General features: G+C 39.3%; 1 protein-coding gene across 1 annotated transcript in view; it reads right to left on the bottom strand.

Moving 5' to 3' along the window:
• Positions 1-18,126, bottom strand: part of DPH6 (diphthamine biosynthesis 6) — a 191,277-nt gene that overhangs the window by 56,900 nt on the left and 116,251 nt on the right. The gene's annotated exons all lie outside the window — the stretch shown is intronic.

An 18,126-nucleotide genomic window follows, 5' to 3' on the forward strand; every position in this document is an offset into this window, starting at 1 on the left:
GAAAATCTCACGGACAGAGGAGCCTGGTGGGCTTCAGCTCATGAGGTCTCAAAAGTCAGACACAACTTAGTGAACTAAACCACCATCACCACGAATTTTTTTGTTCCCAAACTTCAATTGAGCATACCATTATCCTACAATGAGAATTCAATTAATGAAATCACTATATTCATGCCAAAAAGAACAAATAAGAAGACTGATTATGTGATCTCTAAAGCAAAAATTAGCTCACATGTTTTGAAAGTTGACTATTTGGAGAAGGATCTTATTTCAATTTCCAGATTTTCCATCTCTACAATTAGATTACTAAAAGCTTAGCTGTGTTAGAGGGTATGTTAGGATTCATCTCAACATGTAACTTCTTTCTGAAATCTATGAACTTGTAGCTTATTTCAATGTATGTAACATAAAGGAGACTCAGATACTTTCTGGATTCACTTTTGAGATCCATAGAACCCATGAATTGAATGATAAAAAAATCATGTTAAATATAATTATGCAGTTAATGATAATCAATACTCTCTGATGATAGCCTAAATGGTCCTTTGTCTATTTTTAAAATACTATAAAGTCTTAATATATAAAAACTGAATAAAAAGTGAAATATGCAAATTAAAGAAATTTTTAAAGTGAGGATTTGAAATACTTATTAAAAATATTTAAGATATTTAACATAAATATCTTCCTAATTTTTCATATTAATTTTTGACATAATGAAAACTGGAAAGTGAAAGAAGCCTGATAATGAGTAGAGATTGTTTAAAGGGGTGAAAGTTGAAGTTAAAAAAGCAGACAAAAGCTAAATCCTATGGATGTTTGTGTTTAATTTTAAAGAGTTTATACTTGAATGTAAGGTCAGAGAGAAGACAGAGGAATTCTAAGCTGAAGATGGCATGATCCAATTTAACCTTTAGAAAGACCACTCTAGCTTCAGTCAAATTCATTGACAGGAAACAAGACTGACGGTAAGAAGGCAAATAAAGGAACTGCTGCAATAATTAGTAAGGCAGGATCTAACAGACAAAAGCAATAGGTACAGAAGGAAGGGAACAGATTTGAGAGCAACATATAGTAGGCAGGATACATATTACTTGCTGATGAATTTGGTCTGGGGAATAATACAGGAAAAAGAAAAGGCAAAGATAGGGGCTGTCCTAAGATGGCAGAGGAATAGGATGGGGAGACCACTTTCTCCCTCACAAATTTATCAAAAGAACACTTGAATGTTGAGCAAATACCACAAAACAACTTCCGAATGCTGGCAGAGGACACCAGGCACCCAGAAAGGCAGCCAATTGTCTTCTAAAGGAGGTAGGACAAAATACAAAAGATAAAAAGAGAGACAACAGAGTTAGGGATGGACCCATCCCAGGTGGGAGTCCTAAAAGAGGGTAAGTTTCCAAATACCAGGAAACCCTCTTACCAGCGGGTCTGTGGGGAGTTTTGGAATCTCAGAGGGCAACATAACCGGGAGGAAAAATAAATAAATAAATAAATAAAACCCGCAGATTACTTGCCTAATGGCAACTCCCAGCAGAGAACTAGCCCAGATGCTCTCGTCTGCCACCAGCAAGCTGGGGCTGAACAGGGAGGCACGGGCTGCATTGCTCAGGGTAACGACCAGGCCTGAATGCCCTGAGGGCTATCTGAGGGGGCTAATGTGAGATAGCAACCCAAATTCAGAGAGAGAGAGAGAGGAGAGAGAGAGAGAGAGGAGAGAGAGAGAGAGAGAGAGAGAGAGAGAGAGAGAGAAAGAGAGAGAGAGAGAGAAATTTCTTGTGAAAAGCCCTAACCTAAGACACTGCAGGGCCTGCTCACAGAACAAAGGACTGAACCAATACCAGAGGAGACAGGTTGCGGACCAGCCCATCCCCCACCAGAGACAGGAAGGCAGGGGGGTGGCAGAGAGAGCTGGAAAAGGGCAATCTTGGCCCCAGAGACGGCATCCTCTACCAAACTATCAGCAGTCTCCTAGTTGCTAACCAAGTCTTCCTGGGATCCTGGACGGTTGACATCCACCAGGAGGGTCGCAGCCAGAGATCAGCTCCCGAGAAGAGACACATGGGACACTGCCGCCTGAGCTGCTCAGAACTGGGACAGGCACAAAACGCAGGCACAACTGGGTCTGTGCTTTTGTGGAATACCTGAGAACCTGAACCTGAGTGGCTTAGACCTGGGAAGTCCACGCAACCCAGGGCCCCCTTTAGACAATTCCCCTGCAGAGCAACCTGGAGCCTGAGCAGTGTAGACTGGGAAAGCACACACGCCATGAGTGGGGGCAAGCCCAGTGTGGCCCAGACATGAGGGCACTCCCCACACAACCAGTGATGTTTGCAGTTTTCCTCCCTCCCCACAGCATGACTGAACAAGTGAACCTAAATAAGTGTCCACCTTCACTCCCTTGGGTCAGGGTAGAAATCAGACACTGAAGAGACTTGCAAACAGAAGAAGCCAAAATAAACAGAGGGAACCACTTTGGAAGTGACAGGTGCAACAGATTAAACCCTGTAGTTAGCACCGACTACATTGGAAGGGGCCTATAGATATTGAGAAGTATAAGCTGGAACAAGGAACTATCTGAAACTGAACTGACCCCACACTGTCCACAACAACTCCAGAGAAATTCCTAGACATATTTTATTATTATTATTTTTAAATTTCCTCTATTACTCCTTTCATTTTCATTTTTATAACCTATTACCTTGCAAAACAAAAAAAAGACCCTATTTTTAAAGCAAACTTCATATATATATTTTATAACCTTTGTGATTTTGTTTTGTTTTTTTAGTATTGTATTTTTGAGAGTCTAACCTCTATTCTAGATTTTTAATCTCTGCTTTTTGGTATTTGTTATCAATTTTGTACCTTTAAGAATCCAATCTTCAGTACATATTTTTACTTAGGAGTGTGACTACTGCTTGATTGCTTCTGCCCCTTATGACTCTCTTTTTCTCCCCTAGGTCACCTCTATCTCCTCCCTCCCCCTTCTCTCCCCTACCCAATTCTGTGAATCTCTTTGGGCATTTTGGGCTGTGGAGAACACTTAGGGAACTGAATACTGGCTAGATCTGTCTCTCCCCTCTTGACCACCCTCACTCTTCTCCTTCTGGTCACTGCGATCTCCTTCCTCCCTCTTCTCTTCTCTGTGGAGCTCCATGAATATCTCTGGGTGTTCCAGGCTGTGGAAAGCACATAGAGATTTGATTACTGACTAGACTGCTCTCGCCCCTTTGGATCCCCCCTCTTCTACTCCTGGCCACCTCTACCTCCCTCCTCCCTATTCTCTTCTTCATGTAACTCAGCAAACCTTTCTGGGTGTCCCTTGTTGTGGAGAATTTTGCTCCATTAACCTAAATGTTTTATCATCAGTGCTGTATGGATGGAGAAGTCTTCAGGCTACTGTAAGAATAAGACTGAAAACCAGAGGCAGGAGCCTCAAGTTCAAAACCTGAGAACACCAGAGAACTCCGTACTTAAGGGAACATTTATCGATAAGAGTATATCCAAAAGCCTCCATACCTACACTGAAACCGAGCTCCACCCAAGAGCCAACGAGTTCCAGAGCAAGACATATCACACAAATTCTCCAGCAACGCAGGAACATAGCCCTGAGTTTTAATATACAGGCTGCCCAAAGTCATACCAAACTAACAGACATCTCAAAACTCACTACTGGCCACTTATTGCACTCCAGGGAGAAGAAATCCAGCTCCACCTACCAGAACACTGATGCAAGCTTCCCTAACCAGGAAACCTTGACAAGCCACTCATCCAACACCACCCACAGGGAGAAACCTCCATAATAAAGAAGAACCATAAACTGCCAGAATACAGAAAGACCACCCCCAAAACAGCAATCTGAACAAGATGAAAAGGCACAGGAATACTCAGCAGGTAAAGGAACATGATAAATGCCCACCAAACCAAACCAAAGAGAAGAAGATAGGGACTCTACCTGAAAAAGAATTCAGAATAATGATAGTAAAAACAATCAAAATCTTGAAACAAAATGGAGTTACAGATAAATAGCCTGGAGACAAGGATTGAGAAGATGCAAGAAAAGTTTAACAAGAACTTTGAAGAAATAAAAAAGAGTCAATCAATAATGAATAATGCAATGACTGAGATAAAAAACACTATGGAGGGAACTAACCAACTGAGGCAGAAGATAGGATAAGTGAGGTGCAAGATAGAATAGTGGAAATAAATGAAGCAGAGATTAAAAAAAAAAAAAAGAAAAAAAGAATTAAAAGAAATGAGGACAACCTCAGAGACCTCTGGGACTGTCAAATGACCCAACATTTGAATCATAGGAGTCCCAGAAGAAGAAGACAAAAAGAAAGGCCATGAGAAAATACTTGAGGAGATAATAGTTGAAAACTTCCCTAAAATGGGGAAGGAAATAGTCACCCAAGTCCAAGAAACCCAGACAGTCCCAAACAGGATAAACTCAAGACAAAACACCCCAAGACACATATTAATCAAATTAACAAAGATCAAACACAAAGAACATATATTAAAAGCAGCAAGGGGAAAACAACAAATACCCACAAGGGGATCCCCTAAGGATAACAGCTGATCTTTCAATAGAAACTCTTCAGGCCAGAAGGGAATGGCAGGACATACTTAAAGTGAGGAAAGAGAAAAACCTACAACCCAGATTACTGTACCCAGCAAGAATCTCATTTATATATGAAGGAGAAATCAAAAGCTTTACAGACAAGCAAAACAGAAAATTCAGCACCACCAAACCAGCTCTTCAACAAATGCTAAAGGATCTTCTCTAGACAGGAAATACAGAAAAGGTGTACAAACTCAAACCCAAAACAACAAAGTAAATGGCAACAGGATCATACTTATCAACAATTACATTAAATGTAAATGGGTTGAATGCCCCAACCAAAAGACAAAGACTGGCTGAATGGATACAAAAACAAGACCCCTATATATGCTCTCTACAAGAGACCCCCCTCAAACAAGGGACACATACAGACTGAAAGTGAAGGGCTGGAAAGATATTTCACGCAAATGGAGAACAAGAAAGCAGGAGTAAATAATACTCATATCAGATAAAATAGACTTTAAAACAAAGCCTGTGAAAAGAGACAAAGAAGGACACTACATAATGATCAAAGGATCAATCCAAGAAGAAGATATAACAATTATAAATATATAGACACCCAACATAGGAGCACTGCAAAATGTAAGGCAAATGCTAACAAGTATGAAAGGGGAAATTAACAGTAACACAATAATAGTGGGAGACTTTAATACCCCACTCACACCTATGGATAGATCAACTAAACAGAAAATTAGCAAGAAAACAAACTTTAAATGATACAATAGATCAGTTAGACCTAATTGATATCTATAAGACATTTCCCCCTAAAACAACTAATTTCACCTTTTTCTCAAGTGTACACGGAAGCTTCTCCAGGATAGATCACATTCTGGGCCATAAATATAGCCTTGGTAAATTCAAAAAAATTGAAATCATCCCAAGCATCTTTTCTGATCACAATGCAGTAAGATTAGATGTCAACAACAGGTAAAAGTTTTTAAAAATCCCAACATATGGAGGCTAAATAACACTCTCTGAATAACCAACAAATCACAGAAGAAATCAAGAAAGAAATCAAAATATGCATAAAGGAATGAAAGTGAAAATAGAACAACCCCAAATCTATGGGACACTGTAAAAACAGTGCTAAGGGGAAGGTTCATAATAATACAGGCTTTCCTCATGAAACAAGAAAAAAGTCAAATAAATACCCTAAATATACACCTAAAGCAAGTAGAAAAGGAAAAAATGAAGAACCTCATAGTTAGTAGAAGGAAAGAAATCATAAAATGAGGGTAGAGATAAATGCAAAAGAAAAAAAAAGAGACCATGCAAAAATCAACAGAGCTAAAAGCTGGTTCTTTGAGAAAATAAATAAAATAGAGAAACCATTAGCCAGACTCATCAAGAAACAAAGGGAGAAGAATCAAATCAACAAAATTAGAAATGAAAATGGAGAAATTACAATAACAACACAGAAATACAAAGGATCATAAGAGACTACCATCAGCAACTATATGCCAATAATTGGACACCTTTGAAAAAACAGACACATTCCTAGAGAAGTATAACTTTCCAAAACTGAACCAGGAAAAAATAGAAAATCTTAACAGACTTATCACAAGCATGGAAATAGAAACTGTAATCAGAAATCTTCCAGCAAACCAAAGCCCAGGACCAGACGGCTTCACAGCTGAATTCTACCAAAAATTTTGAGACGAGCTAACACCTATCCTATTCAAACTCTTCCAGAAAATTGCAGAGGAAGGTAAACTTATAAACTCATTCTATGAGGCCACCGTCATCCTAATACCAAAACCAGACAAAGATGCCACAAAAGAAGAAAACTACAGGCCAACATCACTGATGAACATAGAAGCAAAAATCCTTAACAAAATTCTAGCAGACAGAATCCAACAACACATTAAAAAGATCATACATCATGACCAAGTGGGCTCTATCCTACATATGCAAGGATTCTTTAATATTTGCACATTAATCAATGTAATACACTACATTAACAAATTGAAAGATAAAAACCATATGATTATCTCAATAGATGCAGAGAAACCTTTGACAATATTCAACATCCATTTATGATAAAAACCCTCCAGAAAGCAGGAATAGAAGGAACATACCTCAACATAATAAAAGCTATATATGACAAACCCACAGCAAACATTATCCTCAATGGTGAACAATTGAAAGCATTGTCCCCTAAAGTCAGGAAAAAGACAAGGGTGCCCACTCTCACCACTACTATTCAACATAGTTTTGGAAGTTTGGGCCACAGCAGTCAGAGCAGAAAAAGAAATAAAAGGAATCCAGATTGGAAAGAAGAAGTAAAACTCTCACTGCTTGCAGATGACATGATCCTCTACAAAGAAAACCCCAAAGACTCCAACAGAAAATTACTAGAGCTAATCAATGAATACAGTAAGTTGCAGGATACAAAATTAACACACAGAAATCCCCTGAATTCCTATACACTAACAATGAGAAAACAAAGAGAAATTAAGGGAACAATTCCATTCACCACCAACAAAAAGAATAAAATATTTAGGAATAACTCTACCTAAGAAACAAAGACCTACATATAGAAAACTATAAAACACTGATGAAAGAAATCAAAGATGACACAAATAGATGGAGAAATATACCATGTTCATGGATTGGAAGAGTCAATAAAGTGAAAATGAGTATATTGCTCAAAGCAATCTATAGATTCAATGCAATCCCTATCAAGCTACCAACAGTATTTTTCACATGACTAGAACAAATAATTTCACAATTTGTCTGGATTTACAAAAAAACCTTGAATAGCCAAAGCAATCTTGAGTAAGAAGAATGGAACTGGAGGAATCAACCTGCCTGACTTCAGGCTCTACTACAAAGCTACAGTCATCAAGACAGTATGGTACTGGCACAAAGACAGAAACATAGATCAATGGAACAAAATAGAAAGCCCAGAGATAAGTCCATGCACCTATGGACACCTTATCTTTGACAGAGGAGTCAAGAATATCCAATGAAGAAAACACAATCTCTTTAACAAGTGGCGCTGGGAAAACTGGTCAACCACCTGTAAAAGAATGAAACCAGAACACTTTCTAACACCATACACAAAAATAAACTCAAAATGGATTAAGAATCTAAATGTAAGACCAGAAACTATAAAACTCCTAGAGGAAAACATAGGCAAAACACTCTCTGATATGAATCACAGCAGGAACCTCTATGACCCACCTCCCAGAGTAATGGAAACATAAGCAAAAATAAACAAATGGGACCTAATTAAACTTAAAAGCTTTTGCACAATGAAAGAAACTATAAGCAAGGTGAAAAGACAGTCTTCAGAATGGGAGAGAATAATAGCAAACGAAGCAACAGACAAAGGATTAATCTCAAAAATATACAAGCAACTCCTGCAGCTCAAATCCAGAAAAAATTAGTGAGGCAATCAAAAAATGGGCCAAAGAACTAAACAGACATTTCTCCAAAGAAGACATACAGATGGCTAACAAACACATGAAAAGATGCTCAACATCACTCATTATCAGAGAAATGCAAATCAAAACCACAATGAGGTATCATCTCACGCCAGTTAGAATGGCTGCTATTGAAAAGTCTACAAGCAATAAATGCTGGAGAGGGTGTGGAGAAAAGGGAACCCTCTTACAGTGTTGGTGGGAATGCAAACTAGTACAGCCACTATGGAGAAGAGTGTGGAGATTTCTTAAAAAACTGGAAATAGAACTGCCATATGACCCAGAAATCCCAGTGTTGGGCTTACATACTGAGGAAACCAGAAGTGAAAGAGACACATGTACCCCAATGTTCATCACAGCACTGTTTACAATAACCAGGACATGGAAGCCACCTAGATGTCCATCAGCAGATGAATGGATAAGAAAGCTGTGGTACATATACACAATGGAATATTACTCAGCCATTAAAATGAACACATTGAATCAGTTCTAATGAGGTGGATGAAACTGAAGCCTATTATACAGAGTGAAGAAGTGAGAAAGAAAAACAGCAATACAGTATACTAACGCATATATATGAATTTAGAAAGATGGTAATGATTATCCTATATGTGAGACAGCAAAAGAGACACAAATGTATAGAACTCTTTTGGACTCTGTGGGAGAAGGTGAGGGTGAGATGATTTGAGAGAATAGCATTGAAACATGTATAATATCATATATGAAACATATCACCAGTCCAGGTTCGATGCATGAGACAGGGTGCTCAGGGCTGGTGCACTGGGATGACCAGAGGGATAGGATGGGGAGGGAGGTGGGTGGGGGGTTCAGCATGGGGAACACATGTACACCCGTGGCTGATTCATGTCAATGTATGTCAAAAACCACTACAATATTGTAAAGTAAATAGCCTCCAATTAAAATTTTAAATAATTGCATTTCACTCAAACACAGACACACACACACACACAAAAGAAAAGGCAAAGATAATTCACAGGTTTCTTACTTGTCAAAGTAAAACATGGTGGCACCAAACACAATTTACTTCAGACATAAAAGAGAACAAAAAGAAAGTTTGGGAAGTAAAATAAAGGGCAAATTCAAGTTTAGACAGGAGTTTGAGGTTTCAGGGAATCAACCAAGAAGGGGTATTTAATTGTCAACTAGGAAAATGGGGTGAGAGCCCAGCACAGAAGTCTTGGCTGAGGATACTAACACAGAAACACATGCCCTGAGATGAAATCACTCAAGGAGAATTTGTAAAGTGAGAAGATAAAATATAGTTAAGAGCTTGGAGGAATATCAAACTTTGATGGCCACAGCTGTCCAAAATACAGACTTTATCTGATCATCTTTATTTTAAAATCCTTATTCATACTTCTGGGCAAGATGGTTATATGAGCACTGGCATTCGATTCTTTCTTTTTCTTCCTGAGATGGTTAATTTTACGAGTTGACCGTGGGGTGCCCGGATGAAGCATTTTTTCTGAGTGTCTGTGGAGGACACTGGCCCTTGAATCAGTGGTCTCCCTCTCCCACTTGGGTGAGCAATACTCAATCTGCTGAAGGCCTGAACAGAGCAAGGGGCAGAGGAAAGAGGAACTGACCCCTCTTTTATTGCCTCACTGCTTGAACTGGGACATTCATCTCCTCTTCTCCTGCTTTCAGACTGTAATGTATATTAATGGCTCCTCTGGTTCTGAAGCCTTTGAACCTGAACTGAGTTATACTACTGGCTTTCCTGGATCTCCAATTACAGACAGTAGACTGTGGGACTTCACAGCCTCCATAATTATGTGAGCCAGCACCTCATAATACACCTCTTTTTATATCATGTTGGTTTTGTTTCTCTGGACAACCCTGACTAATACACGTCCTCTCCATTCCAAGCTCCACTTAAAAGATCACTGAATAAAGGAAGAGGAAAGTATCAGCACTGAAATTGCCAGAATTTGAATTAAATTTGTTTGCTTGAGTGAACTTGGAATCAAATTCAGAAGAAAATCTGTCCTAAGACATTTCCAGTGAAAGAATAACTTGCTAAAAAGAGAGTACAGGTGACTTCAGAGAACCCTGATTATTGTCCATACCTTAGATCTTACACTGTGAGATGCAAATCTCACCTGGTTTTTATGTAAATTTATAGTCTCTGATCCATAAACATTTCTAAATATTTACCTACATATGTTTGAGATATCAACCAATACAATAGTACCTTTCTGAAAAGAGAACTTGTCAGAGGCCAAAGCCCAACAAATGTTATAACATATTCTTATTCCAAGCAGTTTTAATACATAAATGTTGGGCCCACACCTGAGATGGAAAAGTTTCACTGTCCAAACACTGCAGATATAGAATGATATTGTAATATTCCTATACACAAATGTCTGCTTAGGCAATACAGTTATTAAATAGTCTTACTACTAAATAGAAAAACAGAAGACTCAAAGAATTACCTTTCCAGGAGGAATTTTCAGTTATTTGTTACATATTAACATGAAAGTTGTTCTAGTGTAAACCGACTAACACAGTCATAAAGGTTACTATAGAGGGACAAGTTTTATAATAGCATGCATTAAAATAAGATTTTATTTATTTGTGAATATTGTGCTTTGTATATTTTAAAGAATAAAGGGAATTGTAGAGTTGAAGGCAGAAAGACATGTCTAGAATTATAATATGGTGCATACTTCTTGGAAGGCTATACACACACACATATATGTATACATACAGAGATGCTTGGAATGAATAGAATCTTAATGTATTCAAGAATTCAAAGACTATATCCAGACTAGAACCAAACAGTCATGAGTAACATTTTTAGACCAGCCTGCCCTACGTGGTGAAGAAAAGAAGGGCTTTTCAGTCATAAAATGAACAAAATCAGCATTTACTTCCTCTGCTGTTGTATGTGTGCTGCCTAAGCCAGCACTCCTCTGCTGCTGTAACCTGCTACTTCCCTTTACAGACTGAGCAAAAGGCACTCTATTCAGAGATGGGGACTAGTAGTATTTGTATTTGAAACTTAAGGAAAGATTCTATTGCATATACTCAAAATCTGATATTTAAGCCTTGATATTTTTTTCTTTCAATTTAAAATGGTACTTACAACACATTTCCAGGATACACACAAGATGGTGGAGTAGAAGGACATGCACTCATCTTCTCCTGAGAGAACTCCAAAACTGCAACTTGTTGCTGAACAACCATCGACAGGAAAATGTTGGATCCCAACAACAACAAAAATGCCCCACATCCAAGGGCAAAGGAGAGGTCCCAGCATAACCCACCAGAGATCTCAGACGGTTCAAACAAAACCTTGTATGCACCAGGACCCAGATATCCCACAGAGACTGAGCCAGACCTGACTTTGAGTGACTCCTGCAGAGGCAAGGGTCAGCAGTGGCCTGCCACAGGGACAGGGGCTCTGGGTGCAGCAGACCTGGGACATGTGGCGTGTGGCATAAGCCAGGAGGTTGCCATTAGCCCCACCATACAGATGCCAAGTAGACGACCCACAAACTGCAGAACAAGTATACCAAAGAAATTCTCACACTGTTAAGAAAGTTCTAGGACCCACAACAGATTTCCCAACCTGGGGATCTGGCAAAGGGACTGAGAACCCCCAGGGAATTTGACTTTGGAGGCCAGTGGAATCTGATCACAGAACTTCCAAAGGACTGGGGAAACAGTTTCTTGGAGGGCACAAACAAAACCTTGTGCGCACCAGGATAAAGGAAAAAGGAATAGTGTCCTGACAAGAGCCTGAGCCAGACTTGCCTGTGAGTGTCCAGGTGTCTCAGGCAGAGGCATGGGTCAACAGTGGCCTGATGTGGGGTCAGGAGTACTGAATACAACAGTGCAGGCATAAGTTCTTTTGAAAGAGGTCATCATTACCATTGCCACCATTACCCCTACCATAGTTAGGCCTTAGGACAACCAACAGGGAGGGAACCCTGCCCCACCCATCAATAGAGAGCCCCACCCATCAAAATAAGACCCAGATTTCCCCAGTCAACCTCTCTCATCAGAAAGCTTCCAGAAGCCTCTTATCCTTATTCATCAGAGGGCAGACAGAATGAGAAACAAAATCACAAAAAACTAATCAAATGGATCACATGGATCACGGCCTTGTCTAGCTCAATGAAGCTATGAGCCATGCTGCGTAGCGCCACCCAAGACAGACAGGTCATGGTGGAGAGTTCTAACAAAATGTGATCCACTGGAGAAGGGAATGGCAAACCACTTCAGTATTCTGGCCTTCAGAACCCAAGAACTGTATAAAGGCAAAAAGATATGACACTGAAAGATGAACTCCACAGGCCGGTAGGTGCCCAATATGCTACTCGAGAAAAGCAGAAAAATAACTCCAGAAAGAATGAAGAGACGTAGCCAAAGCAAAAAGAGCTCCCAGTTGTGGATGTGACTGGTGATGAAAGTAAAGTCTGATGCTGTAAAGAGCACTATTGCATAGGAACCTGGAATGTTATGTCCATGAATCAAGGTAAATTAGAAGTGGTCAAACAGGAGATGAAAAGAGTGAACATCGATGTTACAGGAATTAGTGGACTAAAATGGATTGGAATGGCCAAATTTTATTCAGATGACCATTATATCTACTACTGTGGGCAAGAATCCCTTAGAAGAAATGGAGTAGCCCTCACAGTGAACAAAAGAGTCCAAAATGCAGTACTTGTCTAAAATGACAGAATGATCTCTGTTCATTTCCAAGGCAAACCATTCAGTATCACAGTAATCCAAGTCTGTGTCCCAACACTAACGCCGAAGAAGCTGAAGTTGAGTGGTTTTATGATGATGTACAAGATCTTCTAGAACTAACACCCAAAAAAGATGTCCTTTTCACCATAGGGGACTGTAATGCAAAAGTAGGAAGTCAAGAGATATCTGGAGTAACAAGCAAGTTTGCCTTGGAGTACAAAATGAAGCAGGGCAAAGGCTAACAGAATTTTGCCAAGAGAATGCACTGGTCATAGCAAATACCCTTTTCCAACAACACAAGAGATGACTCTACACATGGACATCACCAGATTGTCAACACCAATTTCAGATTGATTATATTCTTTACAGCCAAAGATGGAGAAGCTCTATACAGTAAGCAAAAACAAGACCAGGAACTAACTGTGGCTCAGATCATGAACTCCTTATTGCCAAATTCAGACTTAAATTGAAGAAAGTAGGGAAAACCACTAGACCATGTGGTTCAGTTCAGTTCAGTTCAGATGCTCTATTGTGTCCGACTCTTTGCGACCCCATGGACTGCAGTAAGCCAGGCCTCCCTGGCAATCACCAACGCCCAGAGTTTACGTGACTGATAACACATTTGGGAGATATTAAAAGTTTCAACTTCTGATGTTTCAATACTTGAGCTAGAAAGTCTATGCTGAAGTACTTTGTGTAAAGGTAAAAATATATTTCTAGTAGCAATTAAATAAGCTTGAATGCACATTAAGTAACCTTTTTTAAACAAAATAATTATTTGAACAAAGTTCAGGGTGAAAAACGTTATGCTAACCACAGAATATAAAAGAATAATGGAATCTGCTTTTAACCTTCACCGTTCAGCATTATTTTCTAGGAAAACTACTGCTTGTGAATGATTTTAATTATGTCCATTATTATCCAGATAAATGACAGAAGAATGCAAAGTGTAGAAGCAATAATTAATATGCCTCATCTTGGCTTATTTGGGCAGTTATAAAAGAAAAAGCAGATTAATGCATCATATAGGAAATTACTGTAGGTTAGTATGTGTAGGCATAAAATGCAGAAATTGGGACATTTGCACAATTAGAGCTTATTTTCTAATTAGTATGGGCATCTCTTAATGTTAACCCAATGAGTGAAACTTTAAAATGACTATGTTGAAAACTTGAAGAGAAGAAATGGTTAGTACCCTTCTGAGAGGAATGTAAGGGAGTTAAAAATAATCCAGGCTGCTTGGAAGACATAAAAGGACAGTAGCAATAAGAGATATATAGCATGCCCATTATTTGAAAGGTCAAAGAGAAATCTATGGATAGTTTAAAAAAAAAACTGGAAATAATTTCATAGAGTCACTTATGAATACATTGAAAGTATTTAGAATATTTTTTTTCACATTTGTATTTTTTGCTCTGAGTTAAATACCAAAAATATATTGGGGGAAAAAAGAATTTGAAAATTAAAAGGACAAAAAAATGACAACATGAAGATGAAGTAGCCAACATGAGTGGCTGGATTAACTGCTGAGTTTCTCGCCATCAGTGAGGACTTGCAATAAGGACAAGTAAGAGGATAAAACAGCTGCTGCTGCTGCTGAGTCACTTCAGTCGTGTCCGACTCTGTGCGACCCCATAGACGGCAGCCCACCAGGCTCCGCCGTCCCTGGGGTTCTCCAGGCAAGAACACTGGAGTGGGCTGCCATTTCCTTCTCCTAAGAAACAGCAGAGAAGTTTAATTCCGTTTTATTTGACATTGACCTTTGCTGCACAGCATAGTGGGGAAACGACTATTCCAAGGGCACTTTCTGAGAAAAATCAGTGGGGCAGTAGCAGAGAGCAATCTCTTAGGAGGAAATAATAGAGCAACTTGAGAAATTCCACAGTAATAAATCACCACGGCCAGATGGTATTCAACTGAGAGTTTCTGAAGGAAATAAAGTGTGAAATAGCTCTGCTACAGATTAGAATATGCAATGTATTCAGAAAATCACAACTGTTTTCAAATACTGCTATTTTTCTAATATGGTAGTTTTTCTGTAAGAAATAAAAACAATCAAATTACAATTTATAGAAGTACAGACCAGTGTCTCTCCTAGTGATAATGGAGAAACTGATAAAGTCTAATTAAGAATAGCTTCCTTCAACATCAGGATAAGGTTAACCTGCTAAGGTCAAATCACCCACTGAGTCTATAAAGAGAACACTGTTTCTCTCCATCCTATTAAACTTATCTGGAAATGTCAATAAAATACTAGATAGAAGTAAACCAGTAAATGTAATTTATTTGGGAATTACATGAAGCTTTTAACAAGGTCACATGAGACTACTGGGAAAAATAAATAAGCACAGTCTTTGGGAACAGAGGCCACAAGAGAAACTTCAGTCATTAATTGTAAAACTTGCTAAGTAATGAAAACAAAGTTTCAGGGCCAATTTCTCTTTTATTCCCTAACACTGTGTTACCTCTTCCAGACACACAGTTCACCTTCAGTTTAAAAAAAAAAACAATTTCACTATAGACAAGATGTGGAGCAACAGTAGGGAAGGACATGTGTCCATGCTTAGTCACTTAGTTGTGTCCAACTCTGCGATCTTATGGATTGTAGCCCACCAGGCTTCTCTGTCCATGGGATTTTCTAGGCAAGACTACTGAAGTGCCTTGCCATGCCCTCCTCCAGGGGATCTTCCTGACCCAAGGATCGAACCCAGGTCTCCTGTATAGCAGCTGGATTCTTTACCATCTGAGCCACCAGGGAAGCCCAAGAATACTGGAGTGGATAGACTATCCCTTCTCCAGGGATCTTCCAGACTCAGGAATCAAACTAGGGTCTCCTGCATTGCAGGCAAATTCTTTACCAGTTGAGCTACCAGGGAAGCCCGTAGGGAAATATCCTTCTAAATCATGTGCTTCCAAGTCAAGAAAAACAAACAAACATATAGTAAGAGACCAACAAGCAAGGGTAAAATGAACATGTAACAAAATCTTTACCTAACAAGTGGAATCGGAAAGCCATAACTAGTTTAAAGTCCTCTTCAGGTTCCATGTAAGCTTCAGATTTTAATGAAAACTAAGAAGTCATAATGAGACTGATTTTTATGTATTTAAATGAGGGCTGTCACCTTCACAGTGGCCACCTTTGCACACTATATATGCTTACTCCAGTAGAATACATATTCGCCTTTAATCAATCCATTTCCAAAATTCTATCTATAGAACTGCCCTCAGAGCAAATGGCATATTGTTCTAAAGTTACCTAATGGGGGCAAACCTTTACCCTTCATGAATAGAGCCATAAGTCGTTGAGGAAGGATGGAATTTCCTCCCCAAAGCAACCTTAGTCAGCTCAGTTCTTCAACCTCAGATACTTCTTTTTCAGCATGAGGGGACAGTTTTACATAAGAAAGAGCAAGGGCATGCATTAGAAGCTTGAAGAAAGTCACACAAGGGCCTATGGCAACCTCCTAATGCCACTATTTGAGAGCTCCAAATGTCAAAACGTTCTGATACCAAACCAAGATTTGCTTCACTATACAGCTTCCACTTTCTCTTAGAATTGGTCTCTGAAGCCACAGAAAGTATCAGCAGACTTTCAAATACTATGGACTGCTATAAAAATATCCATTCTCCTTGGCCCAGTAACCTGCTGCCTTCACTTCAGCCTAAATAAATGGTTCCTTTAAATAGTCCTTGAAAAAGCAAAAGAGTCTCAGAAAAACATCTACTTCTGCTTTATTGACAATGCCAAAGCATTTGACTGTGTGGATCACAACAAACTGTGGAAAACTCTTCAAGAGATGAGAAAAACAGAGCTTCTTACCTGCCTCCTGAGAAATCTGTTTGCAGGTCAAGAAGCAATAGTTACAACTGTACATGGAACAGACTGGTTCCAAATTGGGAAAGGAATACGTCAAGATTGTATACTGTCACCCTGCTTATTTAACTTATATGCAGAATACATCATGTGAAATACCAGGCTGCATGAAGTACAAGCCGGAATCAAGATTGCCAGGTAAATAACAATAACCTCAGATATGCAGATGATACCACACTTATGGCAGAAACTGAAGAGGAACTAAATAGCCTCTTGATGAAAGTGAAAGAGGAGAGTAAAGAAGTTGGCTTAAAATTCAACATTCAGAAAACTAAGATCATGGCATCTGGTCCCATCACTTCATGGCAAATGGATGGGGAAACAGCAGAAACAGTGGCAGACTATTTGGGGGGACTCCAAAATCACTGCAGATGGTGACTGCAGCCATGAAATTAAAAGACACTTTCTCCTTGGAAGAAAAGTTATGACCATCCTAGACAGCATATTAAAAGGCAGAGATATTACTTTGCCAACAAAGGTCCATCTAGTCAAGGCTATGGTTTTTCCAGTAGTCATATATGGATGTGAGAGTTGGACCATAAAGAAAGCTGAGCAACGAAGAACTGATGCTTTTGAACTGTGGTGTTGGAGAAGACTCTTGAGAGTCCCTTGGACTGCAAGGAGATCCAACCAGTCCATCCTAAAGGAGATCAGTCCTGGGTATTCACTGGAAGGACTGATGTTAAAGCTAAAACTCCAATACTTTGGCCACCTGATGTGAAGAAATGACTCATTGGAAAAGACCCTGATGCTGGGAAAGATTGAGGGCAGGAGGAGAAGGGACTGACAGAGGATGAGATGATTGGATGGCATCACTGACTTGATGGACATGAGTTTGAGTAAGCTCCGGGAGTTGGTGATGAATAGGGAAGGCTGGCGTGTTGGGGTCGCAAAGAGTTGGACACGACTGAGCAACTGAACTGAATTGAACTAAATGGTCCTCCTATGGCACCATTTCTTGTCCCTTCAATGTTCTGGTCACTCGCCACTCACTGAATTATAGGTGTTTCTGTTTCCCATCTTACTCCAATCTTTCCCCCGGTTTAAAAAAGCAATTTCCATTCCTTAAAGGAAATACAAGAAACATAAAACAATTTTTTATTTTTTTCATACTTAACATTTTCTGGAGATATTTGCTGCTAATCCATCATTGGTTTTATTTTCAGCCCCCCCCCCCCCCACCCCCAAGGAATAGATTTTGCCTAGTCTGAGGATCCAAATATTTATCCTGTTTGTTAATGCAACCCCTCAGATTTCCTTAGCTGCTTCAGCACCTACTTTGTACCTACAATTTACACATGTAAGTGTAAAATCAAAATCTCAAAGATTTTTGTCTCAAGTCCTAGTGTTAAGCAATATCACACCCATTCTATGTTTTGAAGTTGGTTTTAGGGATTAAAAATCAGAACTCTATATTTACCTCCATTACATTTCATCTGGTCAGATTTAGTCTCTAGTTCCAGCCAATAATGTGAGTCAGTATT

The sequence above is a fragment of the Odocoileus virginianus genome, chromosome 6 (assembly GCF_023699985.2).
Source record: "Odocoileus virginianus isolate 20LAN1187 ecotype Illinois chromosome 6, Ovbor_1.2, whole genome shotgun sequence".
Taxonomy (NCBI): Eukaryota; Metazoa; Chordata; class Mammalia; order Artiodactyla; family Cervidae; genus Odocoileus; species Odocoileus virginianus.